Here is a 27,863-nt window from a genome sequence, read left to right as displayed (position 1 = left end):
CCTGTTTCTCACTCTCAGGGAGCCCAAGGGGTAAGGAGGGGTTACGGGAATCAGTTTCTTCTCTGGGTGTTTTACTTTTCTGAGGCTTCCCAGCTGAGTACTTAAGATTGGCTGTGTCCTCCTCTCCCAGCAGAAGAAGGAGAGGTTGGTGTGAGGCCAGGCCCTTCTCAGAGTCAATCAAACCCCTGAGACCAAATATACAGCTTTGCACCTTCGTGGAAGGTCAGAGGGTGGCGAGTCTGGAAGCTGAGAGCCCTTGCCCAGTGCTCCCTCCATCTGCTCCCGCCCTCACGACCAATCTCAGGCCCTTGGCACTTCCTGTGGCAGGCAGGAGCCAGGGACAAACCCCAGGACCCTCAACTGGTGGTTTCCTTGTACCCAGCCTGGGCTCAAGAAGCCAGGGTAGACCGTTTGGGGTCTGAGCCTCAGGCAGGTGCTGATCAACCCCAGAGCAGCTTGCTTTCTCTGAGAAAGAGCAGATTCAGGAAAAACCTGCTGCCCAGACCCCCAGCTCTCCTGCCTCCAAGCATATGGGCCCCACTCCACACCCCCCTTCCCTGCTTCCCTCTGCTGAGGGACCAGCTTAATCTCCAAGAACCTCAGGTTCCTGGTGCAAGAAACATAGAGGGCGATTGCTTCCTCCCTGCTCTGGATTGGTGAAGGGGAAGCCTGAGCACTGGGCAGGTGGCTGAGAGGCGGAGGCAGGGCTCTGCTCCAGCTCCAGCCACTCTGCAAATCAGGCAGGTCTTTTAGGTCAGGGGCATTTGACCTGGCCCCATGGGGGGCATCCAGTGGCAGATTTAGATGCTCCTTCCTGACCCTGCATTGTGAGAGATGACAACCTTCCAGTGGGTTCCCATCCAGAACTGTGCTGCAGGGTTTTCTCTCTTATCCGCTTAGCCAGCAAGGGCAGCAGAATGCCCGCGCATTTCATGTTTCTATGTCTTGACTTTCAAATTGTTCACTCCACTTCTTTTCTGAGAATCCCTGAGTGTGGATGTTTGACGGAGCCCTGGTAACCACTCAAGCCTGGCTGTCACGACCCTTCCAATGGGTGACCCAGCTGCCCCAAACATCAGACTGGCCTCAAACATCAGATTTGTCCCATTGGGCTCTCCTTCTAAGCCACAGGGGTTCCTGATGTATTTTGGAGGCTATCTGCCATTCTTTTAGCACACTATCTACTTGTTTTATTTATGTATAGATAGACACCACTCAAAGAAAACCTGACATAGAGGCTGAATTTATAGAAACACTTTGAGGGGAGGGGGCAGGAAATGAGAGAGGAGTTTTCTCTTTGCAGAAGCTCCTTTGCGTGATGAAATGATTCTCTGTGAGGTTTCTTTAAATATCCAGCTGCCTTATTGCAATGAAAATAAGAATCGTTTATAAGAATTCCATTTACATCTAGTGCTTCCTGGCTGCACCTGTTACTCAGAGTATAACACACCTGGGTGATGTCTGGGTGACTGCGGCCCGGATGGGGAGATGCCCGGGCAGAAGTGAAGCACCTGAGTTTCCAGGCCAGGGGTTATTGATCTTACTTGTGCATCAGAAGCATCTGGAAGGCTTGTTCAAGTCCAGAGTGCTGGGCCTCACTTTCAGTGGGGTTTCTCACTCAGTGGGTCTAAGGTGGAATTTTAAGAATTTGCATTTCTAACCAATTCCTGGTGATGCTGATGTGTGGGGACCCCACTTTGAGAATGATGGAGGGGTCAAGTTGAGCTACTGTTTGCTGCATGAATGCGGGGGTGGGGTGGGGGGAACACATTATTCCCCTCCCCCTACAAGTTCTCTGGCAAGAACCGTGTGCCTGACAGATGGCCTCCGACACCACCGCTGAACTTCCCCAACCTTTGTGTTCAGGGTTCTAGAGGTTGGACCCCGGACTCTTGTCCTGGCAGTGGTCCAGGAGAGAGAACACTGGGCAGGGAGCCAGAAGTGGGTGAACCTAGGTTTGATCTACTATGTGCACTACAGGGTCTTGAGCAAGACCCTGGCAGGTGTGTGCCCTCAGTTTCTGCACTGGCATGCAAATCTATCTCACCCAGCTGCTCTAAAGGTGCAACCCTGACAGTGGCTCCTGCTGATTGAGACCTTGCTTCAGGCTGGGCGCTGTTCTGAGTACTGTCCCATTTGGGCCTTACACTCTTAGAGGTAACTATTGTTGCCTGTCCATAACCATTTCTAGCCCCACCACTTGCCAGTGTGTTAGCTGTGCAGTCCTGAGCCCCCTCTGCCTCGGGGCCTACCTCACAGTGGCCCTAAGGACTGAGCCGGGCCCTAAAGTCATCACTGTGACTCGTGGAAGCAGCCCCAGGGCAGCTCCAAGTAGGCAGGAGGGGACAGACAGCAGCCTGGGCCACCACAGTTCAGGCCAGTTCTCTCTCTTCCAGAGCTGCTGGGGGAGGGAGCTGTCATTTGTCGAGGCCTCTGCAGTGTTTAATCACCATGCAGCTCTCCCTGCCTCCTCCCCCCTCTGGCGCCTGCTCTCTCCTTGCAGGAAACAGCTCTCTACCTGCTGCCTCAGAGGGAGGCCATGAAAAATTCACAGAGCACCCAGAGAGGCGACACCGGGGCAGGGAGGGGCGTCAGAACCAGGTGACTAGCTGGTGATGACCAGCTGGTCCCAGGCCAGCGGGTACCAGTTGGGCAGACTGGGGCCTGAGGGGGCGCTCTGAAGGGCCTGCCAGTCCCACAAGTCACCACCCAGCAGGCCACAGGGTCGTGGATGGCTGTCAGCCTAGGGGGCCGGAGGAAATCCATCTACCTCTCAGGGAGCTGGAATCCAGACCTGGCTGTTCCTGGGGTCCCGAGCCCTGGGAACATCTGAGGACAGGGGCAGATTCTCTTTCTCTGCCTTGCGGAGGATCAGGTCACTTAGGGACACCCTCGGGGAGGTCACCTTCAGGCCAGGCAGAAAACTTAACACGCGCCTTTTCTCTGTTCATTTTCCTAACAATCCTGTGATGGCAGGATCAGTACTTCCATTTTCCAGGAGGACACTGGAGCTCAGAGAGAGTAAGGAAACTGCCCCATGACAACCAGCCAAGACAATCAACAGAGTGGGAGCTACTTACTTTCCATTAATAAAATGACTTTTTGTTCACCTAAGTGAATGCACAGTCTCCTCAGAAAGCTAACATTTCAGATAAAAGCCAGGACAGGGATTAGGGCCCCCATTTGCAAGCCTCCAAACCCACAGTTTTTCTACTACATCTGATGGTTCCACCTCATTGTTACATTTTCCCATGCACCCTTCCTTTTTTTTATTATTATTATATTTTTAGGGTCACACCCACGGCATTTGGAGGTTCCCAGGCTAGGGGGCCAATTGGAGCTGTTGCTGCTGGTCTATGCCACAGCCCCCACAACACCAGATCTGAGCCACGTCTGTGACATACATCAGAGCTCACGGCAATGCCGGATCCTTAACCCACTGAGTGAGGCCAGAGATCGAACCTGCAACCTCATGGTTCCTAGTCGGATTTGTTTCTGTGGCACCATGACAGGAACGCCCCTTCTTAACTTTTCAATGGTAATTTTTTATTTATTTTATTTTATTTTATTTTATTTTTTTGTCCCTTTGCCATTTCTAGGGCCGCTCCCACGGCATATGGAGGTTCCCAGGCCAGGGGTCGAATCGGAGCTGTAGCCTCTGGCCTATGCCAGAGCCACAGCAACGCGGGATCCGAGCCGCGTCTGCAACCTACACCACAGCTCACGGCAACGCCAGATCGTTAACCCACTGAGCAAGGGCAGGGACCGAACCTGCAACCTCATGGTTCCTAGTCGGATTCGTCAACCACTGCGCCACGATGGGAACTCCTCAATGGTAATTTTTGAAGAAGTAATGGATGCGTGTGATTAGAAATACACTGAAGTAGGGAAAAAGCAGGTCCTGAAAAATGCAGTCTCCCCTCCCCAGTCTTGTTGCTTAGTTCCTCCCACCAGCGGTGTGCCTTCCGAAGTTATTCCCATCATTTACATCTGTCACTCTCTTTGCAACAGCTGCCTGGAAGGTTCCTGCCCTGGACACGGATGTGGTTCAGCCCCTACCAGCTTACTCAGCGAGGGCTTCCCTGACCTTCTAGTTTGTAGATGGCAACACCACCCTCACCGTCTAGGGAGTATTACCCTCCCCTGCTCAATCTTTCTCCATGGCACTTACCACCTTCTACTTCTTAGCTTATTCTCATCTGATACCCCACTCCCTGCACTGAAGCAAAAGCTATTCCAGTGCATGGGTTTCCATGTCCTGCATTCACTGCCACATCCCCAGTGCCCAGAACAACGCCTGACACACAGGCGAAAATTAATTGCACTGGAAGCCCTGGGCGTACAGGCATATTGCATTCTGACCCAAAGGTGGGGGGTTACACATGCTGGGCTCAGCCTCCTTTTTAAGAACACAGATTTCAGCTCAAACTGACTGTCATTTGTAGAAGACAGAACTGTGTCTTTTCTACCTCTTATCTCTCCTGGGTACCCAGCCTGGTCTGGGGCACACAACAGGTGCTCAGAGCTCAGAATGACCAGACTGGAAACTTGATCCCTCCATCACACTACAGACCAAAAAAAAGGGCAAACGAATACACTGTCTACAAGATGACAGAGGAGAATATCTCCATGACCTTGGGATTGGAGAAGATTCTCAAAGAGGACACAACAACCATGAACCATAAGGGAAAGGTGAGAATCTCCCAACATTAAAGTGAAGAACTTCTGATATATCAAGGAGTGCAAAGGCAAGCACAGGGTAGGGGAGAATCTGCACGAGACAGAAGTCACACAGTGCCTGGTGAGGCCCAGGTTCAAGGGCTCTGGGGAGTCAGGCTCCTCCAGACTGCCTGCAGCCACCCAGGAAGGCTCCTCAGATACGGCGGAAGGTGACTCCATCTCACTTCTCCCCCGGCTCTGGCCTCTTCCTCCTCCTCCATGAAAAACCAGACTTAAGAGAGGCAGAAGAGCCCCAGCACCCCCTTCCTTGCCCCGCTGCAGAGATAACCAAGCAAGAAAAAAAACAAATGAGGGAGCCCAGGAGCCTGGCAGGGCCTTGAGAAGCTGGGTTTGACAGGGCAACAGCATTTAAGAAAGCTCACACCATCCATCACTGGGGCCCAGTCATTTAGATACTGGGCATTTGATTAAACTAATATGGGCGGCTGGGGCGAGGCATGGCTGGGCGCTTCCTACCCTCGCCTACAAATGAGACCGTCACACACAATCCGATTACCTTGACTGCCACATTTATCTCGGGAGAGGGGCCATCCATCACTCCTCAGCAGCTGGCTCTGCACGTCCTCCTGCAGGAGGGGAGTGAAGTGTGTCCCCAAGTTCCAGCAGGCGGTGCTCGCTCAGTCATTCATTCCATCACCCTCCCGGCAAACACTGCCCCAAATGTCCACTCTGGGGTAGGTCTTGAGCTAGGCACTGGGGTGCAGAGCAAACATGGTTCTTGCCCTTGAGGGGCCCACGGAGGGTGTGTGAGGAGGTATGGGATCTGGTAACAAAGCAGAGCTCCATGTGTCATACTGCTGAGGGGGCTGGGCTTGCATCCTTGCTCCTGCTCCTCCAGCTGGGACCTGAGTGTGACGTGTGACATGATCTAGTCCATGACTTCACACCCATGAGAGGGGATGGTAACACTGGGCAGCCTGTCCAACAGAACTCCTGCAGTGATGGACATGTTCTGTATCCACGTTGCCCAAAACAGGGGCCATGGGCCACACGTGGCTACTGAGCATTTGACATGTGGCTGCTGTGCCCAAGGAGCTGAGTTTTATGTTGTACTGAATGTTACTTCATTAAATTTAAGTGTGACTGGCCACACGGGGCTCAGCAATAGAGTGGTTGCTGCCTTTCCAGGGTTGTAGCAAAGGGTCAACCAGGCAGCCTTAAAATGTCCAGCGGGAAGCTTTGCACATGACAAATGTTCACCGAAGGCTGGGCCCCCTCCTTCTTGAAGGAGGGCTGGATTCTGAGGCCAAGGGTAACAGTAGCTGTTATCTGATAACATGGTCACCTCTGCTGTCTCACCTGTCCAGCAGGGCGGGCAGACTCCCATTGCAAAGAAGAAGCGAGACTCAGAGGAAAGGATGGCAAGACCATAAGGTGGCAGAGGCAGAACATGAGGCCAGGTCTTTGTGGCTCTGAACCTCCTATCCTCCCACTGAACACCTGGCTACCCAGGAGAAGCACAGCAGGAGCAAAGGTCAAGGATGGGGCATGTGAGGCAGGTGGGCAGGGCAGGCAGGAGGCAGCAGCTTCTCCCCTGAGCACTGAGCACAGTGTGTGGAGGCTACTTTGGCCAGCTTCTCCTCTGGATTGGTTTCATCTCAATGCAGTGCCAAGGAGGTGGATGCTGGGCACACAGGAACACTCCACAGTCATCCCCAGTGTCACCCCCAAGCCAGGCCCTGCCTAGCTTGCCCCAGTCCCTCTGGCCAGGCCTAAGGCGGCACTGAGGCCCTTCAGAGGGCAGAGATGGGGCAGCTGACAGAACTTCGGGGTCTAAATATACCAACTCTAGATGTGGCCCCACCCTGAGGCTTTGGCAGAGACAACCAGACAGGCAGCCTTTGTGACACGTGGATCAGCTAGAGCCCAGGCCTCCTTCTGCTTTATAGGATGCCAGTTAGCACAGGCGGGAAGGCTGGCAGACATGGGTTCAAACCGGCTTCTGTATTAGAAACCTGAGCCCTAAGTGAGTCCCCTTGATGAGGACCTGATTGTCCCTTAGAGGGCTGGGGTGGGAATGAGAGGCGCCAATGAATGTGTGGGCCGAACTCAGCACCTATAAGTGTTGGCGCGCTGGGACCTGTTCAGATCACCGGTATGGTTCAAGCTCTCGGGGCAGGTCAGAGACTAGGTGAGAGCCCTCAGCCTGCATCCTGTGTCCGGAAAGGCTAGAGAGACAGAGTCTAGAAACACGCATTCCAGCAGGGGCCTCGAGACCCCGCCCCTCACTGGCAGGCTGTGTGAGCTGGTGCCAGCTGCATCACACCTCCATCAAAAATGAGAATAAAATCAGCAGCACACGCTAATCCTTCTGTGAGGATCAGATGGAACATGCAAAAGCACTCCTAACCTGGATTTGGACAAATCTGATAGAATCTAAGTGTGCCAGTGGGCAAGCTTTCCCGGTAACTTCAGAGCAGCCCGACCCTGGAAAGAAATCGCCTCCGCAGCCAAAGACAACCCCCTGCAGAAACAGCTGGCACTCAGGAGTCCCAGCTCCAGACATTCAAGAGACGGCCTGCTGTTCATAAAGCCAGAGGCTGGAAAGGGGCAGATCCAGGTCAACGGAGGCCTGCTTTGTGAGCCCTGCTTGGAACTTGCGGCAAGGGTGGCTGGCAGGTTCCCAGGAGTGGGCTGCCCTTGCTCACTGGGCCAGGCACGGGGGCTTCCAGCTGGCCTGGGAGGCTGGGAAGGATGTGGGAGACACGCTGCAGCTGTAGCGGGGAGGGCTGCCTCGGACCGAAGGCAGGAGGCTCCTGGTGGGAGACTACCACCAGGCTGGGAGATGGGACGGGAAAGCTGCAGGGTGGGAGCCAGGCCAGAAGAAGAGCCTAGAGGGATGAAGTGACCTGGAAGAGGCAGAGATGAGAATGGGCCTCCCTGGAACACCCTCTCCGCTGTCCCGGTTGAAAGTATACTCAGCCACTCACACATTAGTATAAATGAGTTTATAACAAACAGTGCCAAGATGGGTAAGGAATAATAACTAAAGGAAAAAGAATGAGGTGGGGGAAAGTGGCAGGCAGCTCTCCCTAGCAAGCCACCTCCACAAAGGCAAGGAAGACGCCAGTGGGGACCCTCTGCTGCCAGGACCACCAGCATTCCCCCCACCCCCCAAAATGCCAACACTCTTTTGTTGCCACTTAAACCAATTTGGGGGTAATTCTGCAGGCAATTGTCTTCCTATTTACAATGCGTCTCAGTGATTGCATCAAGGCTGATGGTTCAGGCTGTAATTGTATGGTAATCACTTCTGTTTATGATCGATGCGGAAATCACTATTGTTTTCCAGCAGGCTTGTTAAATCAAAAAAGTACAGGGGTGGGGAGGGAGGGTTTATTTCTGTGAGTTAGAGCCCCGGGAAAATGAAATTAAGCAGAGCAACCCCATGTGGGGGGAGGTGGCTCTGATGGCAAAGGCACTCTCACCAGCTCAGAACTGAGAGAGACAGGCAGGGACACAGAGATGCAGAGACAGCGAGAGAGATGTGGAAGGTGCAGGCAGAGAGGCACAGAGACACAGGTGGGAAGAGACACAGGGAGGTGGGCAGCGATGCCCTGGGGAATGTCCAGGCTCGGGAAAGAGACGGTCAGATGTTGGGATACACACAGAGATGGCAGACAGACCGTACTGCAGAGATGCTGAGCAAGGAGGACCCCCCCTTACACACCCCCACACTTTACCAGACCCGCTCTCACCCATTCTTTCCTGGGGAGGTGGGGACACCCAGGTGCCAGGTGGCAGGCCAGGCACTACCTGTCCCTCAGGGCTGGAGCCCCCTACCTGTCCCATCTGGGATCTGCCTGTGCTTTCCTCGCCCCTACCCCACAGCTGCCTACCTGCCGCCTAGAAACAGGGTGGCAGATGGCACCTGGGTGGCGCAGGTGGCAGGAGCAGGGCAGCGTTACGAGCTGTGTTGCAAAGAAAGGTGGGAGCTGCCCACCTGGCAGGCAGAAACCCGAACCTCCCAGAGGCTGCAGGGAACAGGCCCAGGCTGGGCAAGGGGCAGCGCCTCCCCTGGCAGTCACGGGCACTCCATGGCACCATGGGGCTGAGCCAGCCTAGGCTGGAGGCCAAGGCCCCGCAGGGAGGGAGCAGGCACCAGCTGTGTGTGCAGTTCTGACAAACCCCTCGGCTGCAGGCTGAGTGTGGCTACAGGCATGTTTATTTTCAACTACATGCCCTTCTCCCCCAGCAAAAGTGCATGGAGACCATTGGGCAATGTACTGAAAACATGACTATGGCCAAAAATATTAGGTGTTTGGATTCCAAAGCCTTCAGGCCTGACGCCCCCTCACCTCTGCCGGCTTTCCTGGCCGCTCCTGCCCCCTCTACCTGCCTGAACGGCCCTCTGTGTTTCGTGGTTCTGCCTCCCCCTCTCCAGAGGAGCCGTTCCCCACTTGGCTGGCCCCACATTACTGAGCGTCATGCTAACTGTGATGCAGGACCTGGCTCTAATAAGCCCAGTAAAACAACAGTGAACGGGTGACAGGCAGGCTGGGCCCTATCACAGGTGACCTCCCAGTACCCAGAGCAAGAGGAGCAACTTGGCAATCTTCCCACCCGCTTCAGTGTGGGCAGGAAGGCCAACCCTGACCCAATGAGGTGGCTTCCTTCAAACCCAGCGCGCCCTGACTCTGTTGTCCTGCCCTGCATGTTGTCCTCAGAGGCAGCCGGGGCCCTGGGATGCAGGGTGGTAAGTTCGGTCCTCTTCGAATGGAGCAGAGGACCCCCTCTCGAATGGAGCAGGACCTCCTCGGTTTGAGCTCAGGCCCTGAACTTACCCTGGCCTGGCCCTCAAACAGGCACCCTCAGCCAGGCTGGGCCCTGAGCTGGGGCGCCCTGGCTGCCTAATTAGGGGCTCAGCGGGGCATGCCAGGCAGCTGCTGGAAAACCTTAGAAGTGGAACAATCGCTCCTAATTGGACTTCCAGGATTCAGCTTAAGAAAACAGACTGCTTCTCCGGAGGGACTTTGCTTCTGAAGTATATACAAACAAGTGATAGTTGTTCAACATTAAAAACAAAGTTGGCTAAAATGAGAATTTAAGCTACAATGAAGTTGTCTAAATGGAGAGGGGCCCCCTGCCCCACAAGGGCGGGGAGTTTGTGCGTGTGTGTGCATGTGTGTGTGAGCGCGAGTACGGGTACACGCCCAGGCTTGCACGTCCACACAGGGCATGCTGGGCGATCAGAAGATGGATTACCTTTTAGGGTCATGGTCTCATAGCAGGAGCCCCTAATCAAGCCCTGGATCCTGTGGTCTGAACCCCACACTCGCTCAGGCAGTGCCAGTGAAATGGACGGGAGGGTCTCTGGTGGGCACCAAAAACTTGAATCTGAAGGTGGTAAGCCAGAGTTGGAGCCTCAACTCCACCCTGACAACCCCCATCTACCCTCAGCCCCCTGTCTGCCCAATGTTAGTGGCAACTCTACCCCCGCCCTCCCAGGGGAGGGATGGTATCACACAGGTGAAAGCACCTTTCTGGACCTTAAAGTGCTTTAGAAACATCAGATATTTGTGCTCCCTGTTCTACCTTGTAAACCTGAGCCAACCTCTGACCTCTGTGTACTTAGTAAACAGGACCCTGGGTCAAGAGAGTAAGGTAAGACCACCTGGCCAGGGTGTCCTCCTTCCCATCCAAACCCCCAAAGGGGAACAGCGGTCCAGGTGAGCTCGCACAGCTGTGACAGGAGGCGGAGGATCAGCAGGAAGGTGCCAGGGCCAGCTTGAGAGGGGGCCAAGCTGACTGAGGGAAGTGCTCCTTGCCCAGGCTCTGCGCCCAGGAGACAGGGCCGTGAGGGCTCAGAAACCCAGTCTGGACTTTAATCCCGGTGCTAAGTAGGTCAGGAATCAACCACCCCATTTTTCAGATGGGGAAAGTCACTCCTGAGAGGCGAGTGACTTCCCAGTGATCTCTCTCTCTCTGTCTTTCTGTCTTTTTAGGGCCGCACCCGAGGTATATGGAGGTTCCCTGGCTAGGGGTCTAATTGGAGCTCTAGCCACCGGCCTAGGTCACAGCCATAGCCACGTGGGATCTGAGCCGCGTCTGTGACCGACACCACAGCTCACGGCAACACTGGATCCTTAACCCACTGAGTGAGGCCAGGGATTGAACCTGCAACCTCACGGTTCCTAGCTGGATTTGTTAACCACTGAGCCATAACGGGAACTCCCAGGTGGTTTCTTGACTCTACAGTGCTCTGAAACACGGACCCCCTAAAGTCTCTCTCAGGAAGCTCTGAGTATATTCACAGAATTCTGCCATTCCTGCCACAGGCAGAAAGGAAGTTGTGAAGAGCCAGGGCTGATTTCCCTGGGAAGCCACAAAACGCCCTTTCCTGAAGGTCTGGAAGGGCCCGAGGATGGGAAGGGCCTTCTGGGGTCAGCGCTTGCGAGCCTTCCCAGGCCCCTCCCCCAGTCCCTGGAGTAGTGCAGCGAGAAGGGCTGCTGGGCCAGATGCCCTTGGCCTTCTCGAGGGAGGAGGAACATGCCTAGCGGCTCAGAGCCAGTTCCCTCTCAGAGCTCCACGTCTGCCCTCTGGTCTGAGTGCGCCAAGGGTGTGTCTGCACTGCAGAAGCGGAAGGACATGGCCAGGTGCAGTGACTGCCTTTATCCTGGGCCCCCAGGCCAGCTGGGGGACCAGCCCTCCTACCCAAGCACCATGCTAACAACTAACATTTATAAAATGCATCCTTTGTGCCAGGCACATGGACTCGGTAGGTCCTCAGAGCCACTGAGGTCACTACTATCACCAGCACTGTTTCTGTGGGGGCTGAGACATCTCAGGGCTTCAGTAACTTGCCAGGAGTCACACAACCACACACAGGCTGGCCTTCCCTCTCCTTGACACTGCCAAGCATGGTGGAGAGGGAGGGTGCAGGCGCTTGCATGCCCCAAAGGGATCAGGACATGTTAATCCTTGCACACAGACACCGTCCGGCTCTCAAGGTGCCCCTCCATGTCACAGATACTCCCAACATCCCCCGTGTTCACAAATCGAACAAACCCACGAGAATATCATGTACACACATCCAACAATCATTCAACGTGTGAGCCTCCCGTCCACGTCCACACGGACACAGGTATGTCCATCCACGTGGATACACGATGTATGCACACAGATGCAAACCCCAGGTAACATTTCCCAATGTTCCATCTTATATTTTTCTGCACCCTCCCCGCCCCCTCCCGAAACAGGCACACTTCCACTTCACACATGGCCCTGCACACCCGGTGCCTTCCAGCGCTGCCATCTTCCTTTGGGGACTTTAAGCTCCCAAAGGGCAAGGACCCTGTTTTTCCACTTTCCCCCATTGCCCCACCCGAAGCCCAGCTCTTCATTTGTTCATTCACTCACTCGAAACACATTAGTATGTGCCTTTTGCCCGTTTGGATGTGGAGCATGCAAACCTGAATGAGCTATAGTGTCAAACGTGAAGAAATAACACATTCCAGGGCAAACTGAAGGCTGGAGCTTACGGCATGGTGAACCCAGAGGGGGCACAGGTGTGTGTCTGACTAAGCAGGTATGTCAGGAGGGCACGGGTTAGTGGATAGTGTCTCAGCAGGATGCCTGCTCCGGGACTCCTGCTGTTATAACAGGCCTGTGAGGTGTGGGTGAGGGCAGGGGGATTTTATAGAAGAGGCGACTCAAGTGGCAGAGGGGAATCACAAGCTCCAGGTCACCCGGGGGTGGGGTGGGGTGGGTGCCAGCAAGGCTTCAGGTAACAGATGTCTAAGACCAGGGAGGCATCGGGGGAACCCAGCCTCTGTGTGGCAGGCCTGTCTTGAGCCCGCTATCTGGGCAGGGGCCCTCAGGGCTCCACGGGGAACACCCCACACTCCCAGGAGAGGAGGGGCCATCAGGAAGCCATAGCCTGGGAGGAAATCGCCATCGAGGAGGCCAGGAGGTTGTAACCCGAGGAAAAAGATCTTATCCAGGTCATCAAACGCATTTCTTGGAGAAGGTACAACACCATGCAAAGCTCTGAGAGGATTATCCGCCCCTGACAGGCCCGATGCTGGGAGGCTTAATGCCGGGCAGGTAGGCTGCGGGGGCTCGGCTCACAGGGGGTGCGGGTGGGGTGGGGTCAGGAGGGCAGCTGGGTGGGGATGATCCCTCTTCCTTACCAGGCCTGTCTGCTGCTCACCGGCACCTGGGGGCAAGGCCATGTCAGAGAGTGGAGGACCCATTCCCGCTGCAAGGGTCAGAGTGGTCTGGATGGGAGGAGCCAGGACCTGTGCTTGGCCCTTGCCCCTTCATCTGTCCTGACACTGACCTCTGGGTGCCTCCCTCCATGGGCTGGGCTGCCCCCCTGGGGCGGGAAGGGGGCACCCAGAAGTCATTAGAGACGCAGGGGTAAGGCTGCCCTCTGTCCAGTAAGGTGGGGGTGGGGGGCTTGGTATGGCTCCCTCCAGGGCCTCCCCAGGACTGCCCAGGCCCTTTGGGGGCTTGACGTTGGCACATGAAAAGCAGACACACGGGAGGGTTGAAGCCACAAGCTCCTCTCAGCAGCAGTGAGGGAGGCCTGAGCCCAGAGCCAGGCCACAAGCTCTCAGGGCCCAGGGGAGGCAGGGGGCTGTTGGCTTCAAGGTTACTCGGAGTTTCCCTGAGCCCCTAATGTGGGGGGAGGGCACAGGAGGGCTATGTACTCCTTTCCCCCAGCATGTGCCCCCATATCCACTGCCCTGGAAATGCCCAGCTCTCACCTCCTCAACCTGCCCCCCCCGGAGAAAAAGCCCCAGGAAGCCACATGGCCCCATGCCCCAGCTGCCCTTCCACTCTCCCTGCATGTAGTCTGCTCCCAGAGACCTGGGGCCACCTCAGCCTCCTAGGCTGGGCCTGAGTGCTGTTGTGCCTCTCAAGGTGCACCCAGCATTTGTCAAATCCTGGGGTGTGAGATGAAGCCACGTACTGGCTCCTGGGAGCTTCCTTTCAGGAGCCATGTGGACAGCGAGAAGTGGGGCCTGGATCTGCCAGCCCATGTTCTCTGGGCTGCTGGGCCCCAGGAGTTACCTCAACACAACAGGGCTCACAGATCCTCTGCCCAGAAAATGTACCCTCCACAAGCTGGGGGCTCATAGACCCCAATAAATGATCCGTGGACCTGAGAAAGGAGAAGTTCTTGGGCAAGTCAGCCAGAGGGCTTCAGGAGTCCGAGGTGTAGACTTACGGCTCCTTCCTCAAGAAGGAAATGAAAGTGGGCGTCTGTGCTGGCCCAGCCACCCTTCCTCCAGGGCTAGGACACCAAACGGCCACCAGCGGAGGGGGCGGGGAGGAGCCCTGCAGCCTCTCATGGGGACAGAACAAGCAGCAGGCACCCCTGCGCCCCTTCTCAGGCTCTCCTGTTCTAGCAGCCACAGGCTCACAATGCACAGCATGGGGAACACCTTTGCAAAAAGGGAACGGAGGCCCGAGGTGTGGCCGGGCAAGGAAGAACCCAGGCTCTTGAGCTGGGAACCTCAAGAGAAACCAAAAGGCTAGCTGGCTTGGGAGCTAATCAGACACTGCAAGGGTACAGAAGTCAACCTGATAGTAAGGAGGGCAATTACGGGGAGCCAGACACCAAGACCCCCCATCTCATTCACTGCCTAGTACCACCCTGCCTGGCCAGGCTGGTACGGGCAGCCCTGTTTTCTTCATTAGGAGACAGAGGCTTGGAGAAGTGAAGTGACTTGCCCAAAGTCACCCAGTAAACGACAGATGTGGGTTTCATAATTACTCCCCAATGCTGTCTTGGGAAGGCTGCTGGGCGGCCTCATTTAAAGAACCCGGGGTGGGGGTGGGGGTGGGGGTGGGGTGGGGGTGGTGCAAGGCAGGGAAATCCTGCGGGGCCCTGTGCTTCACAGAAAGGATAGCGGGGAAGTCCAGGGCCCTGTGCATAGAGGGGGGATGGGTAGGAGCTGCTAACAGAAAGGCAGACAGAGGCCCTGGGGCCCTGTCACTCTATAGGTCCATGATGACAGAGCTACAAGGCCCTTGAGAGACCCTCCAGCACTGTCCAAAAGAACCTTCTGGGAGGATGGAAATGTTCAACCACCGCACCATCCAATATGGCAGCCACCAGCCCCATGGGGCTACTGAGAACTTGGAAACGTGGCTAGTGTGACGGAGGCACTGAACATCTCATTGCACTTTATCTAATATGCCCTTAAATAGCCACATGGGGCTAGTGGTCTTTCTATCAGATAACACAGCATGTCCAGTGATTCTTCCTGCAGGTGGAGCCTTGAGAAGGGCAAAGGCCCTTGCATATCACATGGTCAACTTGGGAAGCCAGAGCTGGACCAAGAGCTCGGACCTCTCTATTTCTTCCTGGGTGACTGCTTTTGCTGCAATCCACCCATGCCCGGGCTGGTCACTTAAGAGATATCAACTGAGTACCCAACACTGAAACAAGTCATGGACAGCCTGTCCAGCAACTTACAACCTGGTGGGGATGGCACCTGGTGGTCAAATGACCACATCAAACAGACTAATGTAAGGTTGTGGGTTCCAGACATACAAAGGAGTGAACAAGACAGCCAGGAGACAGGGTTGGGGGTGTGCGTGTGTGCTGGGGGCAGGGGACCAGGGAAGACCTCCTGGCTGACGACATTTGAGCTGGGCCTGGAAGTGGCAGGGTGGAAAAGAGGTGATAGAAAGAATGGCTCCCTGGGCTTTTTTCCCCTCCCCCTGAAATGTGCCCCTCCCCATTTCCCACTGCCCTCCCTCCCCTGCGTAGGGTCTGCACCAGAGGCCATCAAATCTGTGCATTGTGAATCTGCCAACCAGATCACACTCTTGGGGGGCGGTCAGGGTGCGTATAAATCAACAGTGGCCTGAAGCTCTGACTGCGAAGGCATTGAGGGGGTGTGAGGCCAAACTCCCACCAGTCCAGAGGCTGTCCCCTGTCACCTCTCACCTCAAGTCTCAGTCCCAGGGAACCCTCCCGGGTGTGGCTGTAACCCTCGAGGGACTGGGAGCAGATTCCACAAAATGAAGTTCTCTCTTTTTTTTTTTTTTTTTTCCCTAGGAGACAGCAGGGGGGAGGCCTGGACAAGTTCTACCAAGTTCCAGGCCTCCTCAGAAGAGCTGGCTACCCTCGCCCCCCACCACGGGCAACCGCAGAACAGGAACCCTGCAACAAGACACGCTTTCCATTGCGTCAGCAGAGGCAGGGACATTCCCACAGCAGAGCTGCAGCCTCGCAGGGCTCCCCCACTTCCCTGCACAGATTCCTGCCTCGACCCAGCAGCATCCCTGCTCCCAGAAGCCCTTGGAGTCCCCAGGGTCTCTGTGGCTCCCCTGGCCCCAGGGGTCAGATCTATTTCAGCAGTGGCTCCACCTCTCATGCTTACCTCCGCTGCTTCACCTGGAGGGACGGCCTGACATTTGTTCCCCTTTCCACCCAAGGCCCAAATCCTCCCCATTTCCAAAATCAAGGGCCGCCTGGGAAGAGGTTCGGGCTACCCCAGCTCCAAAGCCATCACTTTCCCCCTGCCTTCCACAGCTCTTAGGGTGGAGGGAGCATAAGCCTCTATTCATTCAATTCTCCTCGCCCTGGTGAACCTTAATATTCTCTGCTGCATCTTCAAGTGCTGGCGGTAGCATCCAAAGGCAGGGCTAAGCCTCTTTCTGCTGCCTGTCTCCTCACCACACACACACACACACACACACACACACACACTCTCTCTCTCTCTAGCACTCTTGGAGTGGAGTCTCTCAGAGATGAGAAGAGAGGTCCCCCCAGAGGGAAGTGACTTGCCAAAGGTCACACACTAATTTGGCACCAGATCACAGATGTTATCACTTGAGCACTAGGCCCTGGGAGCCATGCTGCTACCAACAGTATCAGAATTACCTGCAGGGACTTTACAAAACCAAGGCCAAATCACAGAGGCTGGGCCCTACCCCACAGCTACTGAATCTCCAGGGTGACTGGGGAGCCTCGGCCTCAGGGAATGTGGTATCCTGGCCAAAGTCCCGTCCTTCATTTGCCACACATGCACAAAGCACCCACTAACTGTCCTGGGTGTGAGGCTTGGCTTTGCCCCCAGGGTAGGTGGGGGAAGTTGGAGAACCCAACAGGGTTGTAGGGGCTCCAAGCAGGATTTGGTGCCATGGCTGGGGCGACTTTTGGGCAGGAGGGCAGCAGACCGCCTGGAGGCCCAGTCTGATGCTGAGGACCGGCTGCCAGTCAGTTTTGCAGGGCACTCGGCACATGAGACTCTGGAGATGGACTGTAGTGTGAGCGTCCCCAGGAGGTGGCTGCAGGGAAAGGCACAGAAAGCAGGGGCCCTGAACACCACCCCCACCTCATTCAAGGGGACTTGGAACTTGGGACTGTCCCCAAAGATCCTCTTATCCTCAAGCTCCCCTGGATGGGCCTTGAAGACCCCCTCTTGGGTGTGCTGGGGTCCCTGGCAGAGAGCCAGCCCCTATTCAGACCTCCCTCTTCGGTCAGCTCAGGGCAAAGGGGAGCTGGAGGCTTGCTGCTAGGGGTTTGGGGGGGGGGCACCTAAGGACACAGGAGCAAAGCTAGAGACAAAGTGACCTCACAGGGCTGGAGGAAGAAAGTGAAGCAAGGCACCATTACATCTTATATAAACCTCAAGTTTAAAATGGCAGACTGGGATTTGCAGTGACCATGAGAGGGCACCAGCTCCACCCCAGGTCTGCCCTGCCAGGTGACCTTGCAGAAGGAAGTCCCTTTGCCCCTCTAGCCCAGGAGCTCCCAGAGAGGCTGGAAGTGCTTCCAGCGTAGGGGCCTTGTTTTTCCCTGAGCAGGCTCCCCTGTGAGGCTGCTGCCTCTCTGCCAGGCCCTGGGGGAGTTCCTCCTGCAGCTGAGGCTTCCAGAAAAGCAAGGGTAAGTGTGGCATCGCCAACACCCTGTGACATGAGGGGCAGCAGCCCTGGCAGAATGGAGCAAAGGATATCCTGTGTTAGCCAAGGAATTGGGTATGCCCCCATTCTTCTCCCTGCTGCGGTTGGCACACCCCCCGTTGGGGTGGTGCTAATGAACTCGGCCACGGCCCCACTGACGGGGTCCTTCCCTGCAGAGAAGAGCCAGCCTCTCCCTTAGGACCAAAGCTACTTCGATCGAGGTAAACACCTCCCTCGCCCGAGAGCCTCTCTCCCTCTCTCTGCTCTGCCAGCACAGAACTCTCTGTTCCTCGGGACTCAGGGTTGAGCTGGCTCTCCCGCCCGATCGATGGATGACTTCACAGAGACTGACGCCTACCGGGCACCAAGACAGTCCTCAGGGAGGTCTGAGGCTACTCCTGGGACCGCTGCCCACCCCTGCCCCCTGGCTGACCTCTGCTGGGTGGCATTGCTCTGGAGGAGGAGTCAGAGACCTGGGGTTCATGCCACTTGCTGGGTGACCTTGGGCAAAACTGAATCTCAGCTCTCTGTTATGCTAAGTGGGAGCACTTGGCTTATCTATGCTCCCCTCACTGAGAGGCTGTCGGAAAATACAGTGCCAGGAAACGGAAGGTCCCTGTTACCAACCGACTCATCCTGCACTATCACACCTGTGGGCTCTGGTCTAGTGTCCTCACCTGCACTGTCACACCTGTGGGCTCTGGTCTAGTGTCCTCACCTCACTTCTGCCCTAAATCTCCAGCCTAGGCCAGAGCTGTCCAATGGAACTTTCTGCTACCGTGGAAATGTTCTGTGATCGGAGCTGCCCAGGCTGGTAGGCACCAGCCACATGTGGCTGCTGACCATTTGAAATGTGGCTGGTGAAAATGAGAAACTGAACTTTTAATTAATCTAAGTTTATAAACAGCCACACATGGTTAGGAGTACCAAACTGAACGGCGCAGTTCTAATCACAGCTCTGCCATCCCTACTCCCTGGAGCGTGACCCAGCAAGAGTCATCGGGAAGCTCCTGGATAGGGACTCTGGTGGAACATTTGTGGGAGAGTCTCCTCTCTCTGACTGGCTGACATCAGAACTCATCCTTGGAGCTCCCAGGGACTGAGCATGGCCTGGCTGTTTAGTACTCGGCCAGTACTGATGTACCTCTTTCCATTACCTCCCTATTCCCACAGGGGAAGCAGCATGTGGCCAGCTTTCAGCTCATGCAGTTGCTCAGCAGTCCCTGAGCGTCCACCACCTGCCAGGCAGTGTATCCTGTGATGAGTAACACATGGCCCCTGGCTTCAAGGAGCTCACAGTCAAGGCTATGCTCCTGCTGCCTTCCTCTGTCCCCCGCTGGGTGGTCTTGGGCACATCAGCTCTCCCACCTGAAACAAGACTCCCAAGTCCCTTCAGCTCTCCCACCTGAAACAAGACTCCCAAGTGCATAGGCTGTGATGAGAACCAGGAGGCAAAAGAGAGAGAGGGAGAGATGAAGGGGCTCTGGTCGAGAGGGAGGCTGTGCAGAGGGGTGGAGACAGCATTAGGAAGCAAGTCTCAAACTCTGGGCAGGCAGTTGCTTCCGGTAAAGACCCAGATTCTCACCAAAGCATCGCTGTTTGGTGGTTTCTCACTAAGGAAGTTCAGCATAAAAATAGCTCGAGGGGACTTGAATCCTGCTAGTTGGGGGGTAGTCACTGCCTGGCTAATATACAAAAAAGGGGAACAGGCTTACTAGTAGCCACGTGGACTCCAAGACTCACTCCCCCACATCCCCTGTGGTGGGACAGGGCTTTCTGCTCTGTAGTGAATGGGAGATGAGCTTTCCTCCCAGATCCCCAGAACTGGAGGGGCCTGAGGCCCTATATACCATCTGGGATCACCCCGCTTTCAGGGTGCCTAACCCTGCCTGCTCTAACTCATTCCCCAAGCAGATTTCTGGCCCACTCTGTGGCCCACTCTCGAGGATGGGCCTTAAGAAGCTCTCTGGTACCAACTCCTTGCCAGCTGCCTCACAAGACCTTCCTGCTGGAGGAGCTACCAGCCATGCCTAGCACCCATCTGCCAGTCCAGCCTGACGGTCAAGGGCAGAGGACCCAGGCCCCCATCCTGAAAGTGACGGTCTCCTAAACCCCATTCTGGAGGCACCACCTCCTTTCACTGATTCAGAGGGTTAGGACAGGGGAAAACAGCCTGACCTCTCCCAGTCTCACTCAAGGTGGCTTCCAGTTGGACATCAGGAATCTGATGCCCCAGGCACCAAGGGTTGTAAGACCCCAACACCAAAACCACGTGCTTCTGACCACCAAGACAGACCTTCAACCCAGGCTTGAAAACCCTCTCTCCAACGTCTTAAAGATCTCCAAGATCTTCAGAGACTGGTGTCAGGTACCCCCAGAAAGGCCCCTTCCTGCCTTCGAGTGCAAACCTATTTCTCCTCCTCCTCCAGCTGCCTGCCCAGCAAACACTTGTCAGAAGTCTATTCTGCACCCACCACCTCTCCGCAGGGCGCCTTACTGCAATGGTGGATCACCAGCGCCCATGGGGGTCTTGGGGCGCTTTCAGCATTAGGGCTGTATCCTGACAATGGAACAGCTTGAAGTTAAGGACCCTTGGCCGTTGCCTTCCCCGAAGGCTTCCTGGCCGATTCTTATTTTGCAACAGAAGCCTTTTGAGGACAGAGCCTCGTAAAATGTCTGCTAGAGAGCCAACACTTCACCTTCGGGAGTGAGAGATGAGGGAGCACCCTGGCCCCAGGGCCCGGAAAAGACCGAGGGCCCCCAGTGTGGGCACACAAAACGGGCCCGGTGCACGCCGGTGCCACTCGCGGCCAAGCCTCGGGCTGACACCATGCAGCACACGGTGCTACCCACAATGCACCGGCCCTCCTCTGTCACACACAGGCACGCACACTCACCCCCGCTCCCGGAGGGAAGCCGGGGCCCAGCCTGCGGGCGCCCGGGTGCCGACCCCTCCGGCCCCGCACTTACCTGGAAGTTGCACCGGCCGCGGACCCGCCCTGGCGCCTGCGGGAAGCTGGGGCTCGGCTGGGGACGGCCGAGGCGAGCGACTCCGGGCAGGGTTCAGCCGGCGCCGAACAAAGGCTGCGCGCAGGCAGCGGGCGCCGCCTGCATCCCCGCTCCGCGCCGGGGCGGCGGCGGCGGCGGCGGCGCGGGGGCCCGGGCGGCTCCGGCGCCCGCTCGCTCCGCGCTGCCCGCTCCGAGGGCGCTCCGGCTCCCGCGCTCTCGCTCGCTGCTGCCCGCCACCGCCGCCGCCGTCCGGCTACCGCACCGCACACATCAATTATTCATCGCCCGTCTCCAGCTTCCCGGGCGAAGCCAATCACAGGCGGAGGCTCCGCTAATGGGGCCGCCGCCGCCGCCGAGGAGGCAGCCAGCCGCGCGCCCGGGCGCAAGCGACAGCCCTCCGGGGACGGGGATGGGCCGGGGGCGCGCGGGGGGCGGGGGCGCAAGGGGCGCGCCAACGAAACTTCCCACGGCCCGCGCCCCGCGCGGCGCGCCGGGTACCTAGTCCGCGAGATCACCCACCCTCTGTTCAGCCTCGTGGGGCTGGGGGCTCGGGGGAGGCCAGGCGCGCTGCGGCGGGGGGGAGGGGAAGGAGGAGGAGGAGCGCGGGAGGAAGATGAAAGGCTAGCAGACCTGCCTCGGCGTCTCCAGGGAGCCCTGGCTCGCGCGCGCCCTCCCCGCCCCGCCAGCCTCGCCGTCCGCACCCCCGCCCCCCAGCCAGCCGCCCGCACTCACTCGCGCGCGCAGACCGTCGGCCCAGCCACTTTGCTGAGAGGGAGCGCGAGCGAGTATGAATCGGAGGCAGCTCACATTTCAAACTTGCACGCAGGGGTGGTGCTGGTGCACGCCGCCGCCGAGCGAACGCACGACCCGACGAGCAGCGCTCTAGCCTCCGGGCGGGGGCGGCGACCAGGCCCCCTTCCCTCCCCCGTCCAAGCAATTAATTGGAAGCAACACTTGTGCGAGTGGGTCTCCCGGAACGCTGCCGCCCGAGGGGGCCGCCGGGAAGGCGCGGGCGGCGGTTGACTTCGGGTGTCTCCCGCCCCCCAGAGAACCCTCCTAAGTGGTCATGCTAATGAGGGTCCAAGGCGGGGTGGGGGCGGAAGAGGGAACTGGCCTGGAGGTGGCTTCGGCCCGGGGGAGGGGAGGGGGCGGGGCAGGACTGGGGCATCCGGATTGCGACCCGGTTTAAAGGATTTTCGGAACGGGTTAGGGGACGGAGAAGGCAAGCGGCCTGGCATCGTCCCTGGCACAGAGGCCACTGCCACCCCTGGGATTCCCCGAGGCAGGGTGAGCGGGCGCACGTACGCTCGAGCTCCCAGACTTCGGGGAGTTCCTGTGCCCTGGAGCCAGAGGCGGTAGGGAAGCCGGGGGCGGCTGCTGCGCGCGGCCCCGCCCCGGGAGCTGCTGCCTTCCTGACATTGCATCCTGTGGTGGCCACGGCCTCTTCCTTCTAGCCTGTCCGCCTGGCGCTGAGCTGAGCAGACACCCCTGGAAGCCCACCCGCCGCCCTACCACCCCAAAGGGTTCTACGCTCCTCCCTTGTTTGTTTTGAGAGAAACGAAAAGACGACCCTTTGGGGAGAAACTTTATTTAAAGCTCCTTCCCCAGCCCCGCCCCCCTGCAGGGAAAGTTTCTCGAATGGTGACCTAACTGCCCAAACAATTAGGAAGGTAAGTGGGGCCCCATCATATACCCTAGAGAAAAGTAGCTGGAACTGTCTTTAAAATCTCCTTTATATTGGACAGCCCTGCACTGCTCTCCTTGCCATCATGGGGAAATGACCAGGTCTACTCGCCTTTGACTTTGCTTTCCTGCCTTCATCCCTGATTACCGCCCTCACTTCCCCACCCTTTTCAGTCTGAGCTCTGGCTGGCCCCTAAACCTTAGTGTCTTTTCTACTGCCAGCCCTGGAAGTGGCTGAGACAAATCACTTATCTAGAAATTATGTTCTTGCTCCTTGTTTGACATAAATCGTTAGCAGGCTCTAATCCCACCCACTGCCACTTGAAATATCGCTTTCAGAGATGGCATTTGGAAATGCAGTTGTCATGGGCTTTCCCTCCGAGAAGCTGGTTAAATGGATTAATTCATACTTCATAACTTGCTGCCTTTTGGACAAGAACTAGCTTCCTGCAAGAGAGATTAATTGGCATCGCCTTCCTGTAGGGCCAACCCCGGGTGGGGGGTGGGGGGGGGCAGCCAGGGGAAAGACTTTTCTGCCCTGTCCAAATTTCAAGCTCTGCCCTATCTCCCCTCCTCTGAGTAGGCTTCCCTCATCTTGGGTTTAAAATGGCTTCTTTAGGGACAGTTAGTTATTCACTGAGATGTCCACTGGGGCCCTGCCCAAGCAGCTCCACAAGGAATTGGGATCTCGTAATCTTTCTCTCTTTGGTTGGCCCAGTGCCCACTGCAGAGCCAAAAGCCCCCAGACTCCAAAGCCCGGTGCTCAGTCCATGACACTCAGGAACAGAGGAGGCACAACAATTTGGCCCACTTTTCAGAAGAAAACACTGAGATGGCTGTCCCCAACACCCAGTTTCTTTTTTTTTTTTTTTCTCTTTCTGTCTTTTGTTGTTGTTGTTGTTGTTGTTGTTGCTATTTCTTGGGCCCCTCCCGAGGCATATGGAGGTTCCCAGGCTAGGGGTTGAATCGGAGCTGTAGCCACCAGCCTACGCCAGAGCCACAGCAACGCGGGATCCGAGCCGCGTCTGCAACCTACACCACAGCTCACGGCAACGCCGGATCGTTAACCCACTGAGCAAGGGCAGGGACCGAACCCGCAACCTCATGGTTCCTAGTCAGGTTCGTTAACCACTGCGCCACGACGGGAACTCCCCAACACCCAGTTTCTAACATTAATCTGGTTTTGAATGATGTCAGGGCTCAAACCTTGATTATACAGAATCCAAGCAGCCAAGACCTCAAATAACCAGAATACCGTTCTCCTAGATGCTCCCCTCCCCAAGTCCTGTGCAACAGGAGTTCACAATACTGGTCCGATTCTTAATATCTTTGGAGCCACCAAAGACCCAAATGTTTAGAACTTCCAGGTTCATTCCTGAAATACTTTGTCTGTGTTGGTACCGTGTGGCTCCAGGCACTGAATTCAGAAAAACTACTCCTGTAGGTTGAACCAGAATTTGGACTGGAATTGAGCAGAGATTTACAACCCAAGGACTCAGACCTGGCGGCCCTGCCTGAGAAACCAATGAGAGCCCTACCATTCCCCTCCCCCACCCCCCAGCTTCTCTCCCAGGGACCTACTCTGGAAGGAGCCCCAGGGTGGGATGAGAGAAGACCCTTGATGTGCTTATTTAAGCTTCACAGGCCTGGGACCAACTGACACTCCCCAGGTGAGAAAAAAAAAAAAAAAAAAGGTAAATACTCTCCATTTGCAGATTTACGCAATTAGGAAAACAAATTGTTTTTAAGAACCCATTCAACCAGCCCGAAACAGAAGGCCTCCTGGCCAAAGCCGAGGCTTTCACATGCAAATTTCAAGGCCTGTTTGGTCCTATTTATGCCCCTCTCTGGTCCACTAGGTTAGCACGCTCTTAACACTGTAAGCCCGAAATCTGGAGAAATATGAGTACTCCAAACAGTTCCTGCTTCAGAAGGGCTTCTCCCCACTTGCTCCACGTTTCCAACTCTACTTCTCCAACTCCCAAAGATTTGCTCAAAAGCCTGGGGCCCAGAGTGGCCTGCTCCACCCCCTGGGCGCCTGCCTTGATAAGGATCTACAGGAAAGAGACTGCAGACAAAGGCTCTCTCCACCTCTGCACGCAGTCACTCGACGAGCTCGCTGAGTGACCTCGGCGAGGGGGGCACAGCCCGGGGGAATGACTTGGGAGGCAGAAGAAAGGAAGAAGAAAGAGAGAGCTGCGGCCCGGTGCCGAGGCTCCTTGATGAATGCCCGCGAGCGCTTGGGAAGCCTATTCGGGGATCAATAGCTGGTGGCTTTTCTTGCGGGTGTTTGAACTCCTCCTGCCGTGGGCCCTGGCGAGGAGGAGCTGCCAATAAATCACAGCACTGCAGCTGGGAAGGCAGCCCCGGCTTACACTGGAGGGCTCGGGAGGGAGGATGCTTCACCCAGCTGGGGAGCTTGTCGTGCGGAACCCACCTCCGCTGGACCAACCAGGCCATGGGGGGAGGGGACCACTAAGGCAGAGTCTGGGATGTGGGAGGAGCCTCCTCCAGGCCTTCCCAGCTCACTGTCAGAGGGATGGGCCACCTGGATCCTGTCCTGGCCCTGTCCAGGAAGGAGGAAAGAGCAAAGCCACTGAAGATGTAGGTGCCTGGGGTGGGGAAGAAGTGGTTCCCAGGGCCAGGGCCGGATCACCTCTTCTGTAAGCCTTTGTGTGTGTGTGTGTGTGTGTGTGTGTGTGTCCAGGGGAGGGAGGCCTAGGGACATACAAAAACCCCAGCTCCCTGCAGGTGAGTCTGAGAGGCAGAACAATGAACCCCAGAGCCACCGAGCCAGGTCTTCCTCAAGCAGGGCTTGCTAATTCAGCAGGTCTCAACAAGGACCCCCGTGACTCAGAGATGTTACCTATGTGGGCTTCAGCACCCAGAGGGAGAATAAAATAAACAAGGAGGACCCCAGGTGGCGTCCACGGGAGTGTGGCAGGCATGAGCTCAGGCCTTAGGAGCTGCTTGGCCATCTGTCCATACAACTGGTCCTTCTCGGGATGCATGGAAGGGCATGCAGGACATGGAGTGGGTTCAGTAAAGGCATGCACCCATACTGGGGGTAAGTGGCCATGGAGCATCTGTCTACCAGCTTAGCTGCCCCAGGAAGGCTCTAGCAGCTGCACTGGACATCGACTTGATTCAGAGGCTCTGCCTCCAGGGAACTTTTTATGGGGCTTCTGTCCACTTCTGAGGGATCAGGATACAAACTCCCGTGTCCTTTGATAACCCTGTTCTCTCTGCTGCTTTCCCTTCCTGCCTCTGGTCAGCTTCCTTAATTCTACACCCACAGTCCAGAAGAAGGAAGGCACCGCTGAGGTTCGGCTCCCAGCCAGCCAATGCAGGTGTCCTGGCCAGGCCTCAGGACCCCAACCACACGTGAGGACAGCAGGAGGGCGCACTTCCACTGGGGACACAGAGCTGGGAGCCCCAGGGCTGGATTCAGGCCTCTCCTATGTCCATAGTCATACAGAGTTCCCAGTGACAGAGTGCCTGCTGGTTGCCAGGCACAGTTCTAGGCACCTTCCAAGTATCATCAACACTATCCTCACCTCTGATAAGGTATGAGGATGATGATGATTAGTCTTTTTAGGGCCACACCTGCAGCATATGGAAGTTTCCAGGCTAGGGGTTGAACTGGAGCTGTAGCCGCCGACCTATGCCACAGCCACAGCAACACCAAATCCAAGCCAAGTCTGTGACCCACACCACAACTCACGGCAACACCGGAACCTTAACCCACTGAGCAAGGCCAGGGACTGAACCCGCATCCTCATGGATCCTAGTTGGGTTCATTAACCACTGAGCCACGACGGGAACTCCTGATAAGGTGTGATTATTATTGCCACTCTGTTGCAGAGGAGAATATCGAGGCATAGAGAGGTTGAGACAACTTGCAGAAGGATTTAAACTACCCAGCCATCTGGCTCTACAGTTTGCACCAGTAACCATCATACTATATTCCCAAGATGGGCATCCGGGGTCTGGAGAATGACCATCAAAGTCACGCACTGCATTAGAGTTGGGATGAGCGTCGTGTCCCCCTGACTCTTGCTTAAGGTTCTTTGCAACACACCACATTACATATATGGAAATGTTTTCTTTCTTTGTGTTTCTTTTCCCTGTTTAGCATCTGTGCTATATTTAAGCAGCCACCTGACAGTCTGGGTTGGCCAGGGCTCCACCTGGGAGGGGGGCGATGGAGTCAACGGTGGAGAAGGAGACCTCCATGGCTCAGAACCTCCTGTCCCTGCACCCCACCCCCTTCCTGGATTGATCCCCCAGGAGGGCCCTCATCCCACCCTCAGTCTGCATTCCCAGAAGTCTGCACTTGGCATCAGCCCAAATCCTATAATCATTTCATTAAGAAAACAAAACTAACCCTTGTCCCACATCTCTATCGGCACCTCCGAGGAGCCCTATGATTGTGAGGTTACTGGGGATCCAGGAAAGCCTCCTGCCAGGCTAAAGGAGGAGAGAGGGTGGAGAGGGGGGGACCCAGGAACCAGGCAAGACATGGTCACTCAGGTGGCTTCCATCTGTCCTGAGGAACTGCCTGCCCTTGTACCCATTCAGCGGGAAGGCAACTGCGCCCCAGGGTGTCTGTCCATGCCCCTGGGATGCCTGCAGCAGCCTTTCAACTATGCAGAGAGGCCAGAGGGGTTAGAGCAGAGAGAGGAAGGAACTGGCCAGGTCACCGCTAGCTGAGGAGCTATGGAGGGAAGGGATGTGCCTGGATTTGGAGGCTGAGGCTCAAGAAACAAGTACTGACTAGCTGGTGGCCCTGGACAAGTCACTTTGGCTTCCTTGGGCCTTCATCTCCTCCTTTGTAAAATGGGAGCGAGTTGCTAGGGAGGACCGGAGGAGGTAACAGTGATCATTCGATCATTCACAAGAGGTCGAGAGGCTGTGGTGGTGTGGGCTCCCTCCCCCCAAGAGATGCTGAGGCCCTAACCCCCAGGACCTGGGAGTGTGACTTTTTTGGAAACAGGGTCACAGATGATTAATATAAAATGAGGTTGCTGAGGTGGGCCCTAAGATATGACTGGTATCTTTATGAAAAGTAGAAATCTGGACACAGAGACAGACATGCACAAAGGGAGAAAAGACTGGAGTTCTGCTGTTATGAGCTGGGGAAATACCAGAAGCTAGGAGAGAGGCCCGGAACAGGTCCTTTGCAGGTGCCTTGAGAGAGAGCATGGCCCTGCCACCGAGACACCTCGATCTCAGACGCTGGCCTCCAGAACCGTGAAACAAGACAGTCCTATTGTTCAGGCCACCCGGTTTGCGGTGCTTTGTCATGGCATTTCTAGCAAGCTTATACACATGGTAATGCTGCCAAAACCTAGGATGCAACTCATTGTTCCTCTGCTCAAACCGCTCCTCCAGTGGCTCCAACTCAGTCAGTGTAAAAACTCACGTCTTTCTTATCACCCACAAGACCCCATGTGACCTGGTCCCTGTCACCTCCCTGACCTCATTTCCTTCCGGTCTTCGTCTGGTTGACTCTGCTCCAGCCTCCCTGCCTTCAGGCTACAAACGCCCCCATGCTCTTCTTC

The 27,863-nt window shown here is 56.2% G+C and overlaps 1 protein-coding gene across 5 annotated transcripts in view; it reads right to left on the bottom strand.

Annotated features, from left to right (window-relative positions):
• The window catches only part of ZMIZ1 (zinc finger MIZ-type containing 1), a 192,404-nt gene that overhangs the window by 47,713 nt on the left and 116,828 nt on the right, over positions 1 to 27,863 (bottom strand). The window contains exon 1 of one of the 5 annotated variants that reach the window (XM_047762416.1): positions 21,349 to 21,660. The exons of the other annotated variants lie outside the window; for them this stretch is intronic. The gene's annotated coding sequence lies outside the window, so the exon portion shown is untranslated. Of the gene's footprint in view, positions 1 to 21,348; positions 21,661 to 27,863 lie in introns of those variants that run through there. 5 annotated transcript variants of the gene reach the window in all.

Source organism: Phacochoerus africanus, chromosome 15 (genome assembly GCF_016906955.1).
Source record: "Phacochoerus africanus isolate WHEZ1 chromosome 15, ROS_Pafr_v1, whole genome shotgun sequence".
In the NCBI taxonomy this organism is placed as follows: domain Eukaryota; kingdom Metazoa; phylum Chordata; class Mammalia; order Artiodactyla; family Suidae; genus Phacochoerus; species Phacochoerus africanus.
Note: the sequence above shows the minus strand (reverse complement) of the source record. Positions and strands in the feature narration are given on the sequence as shown.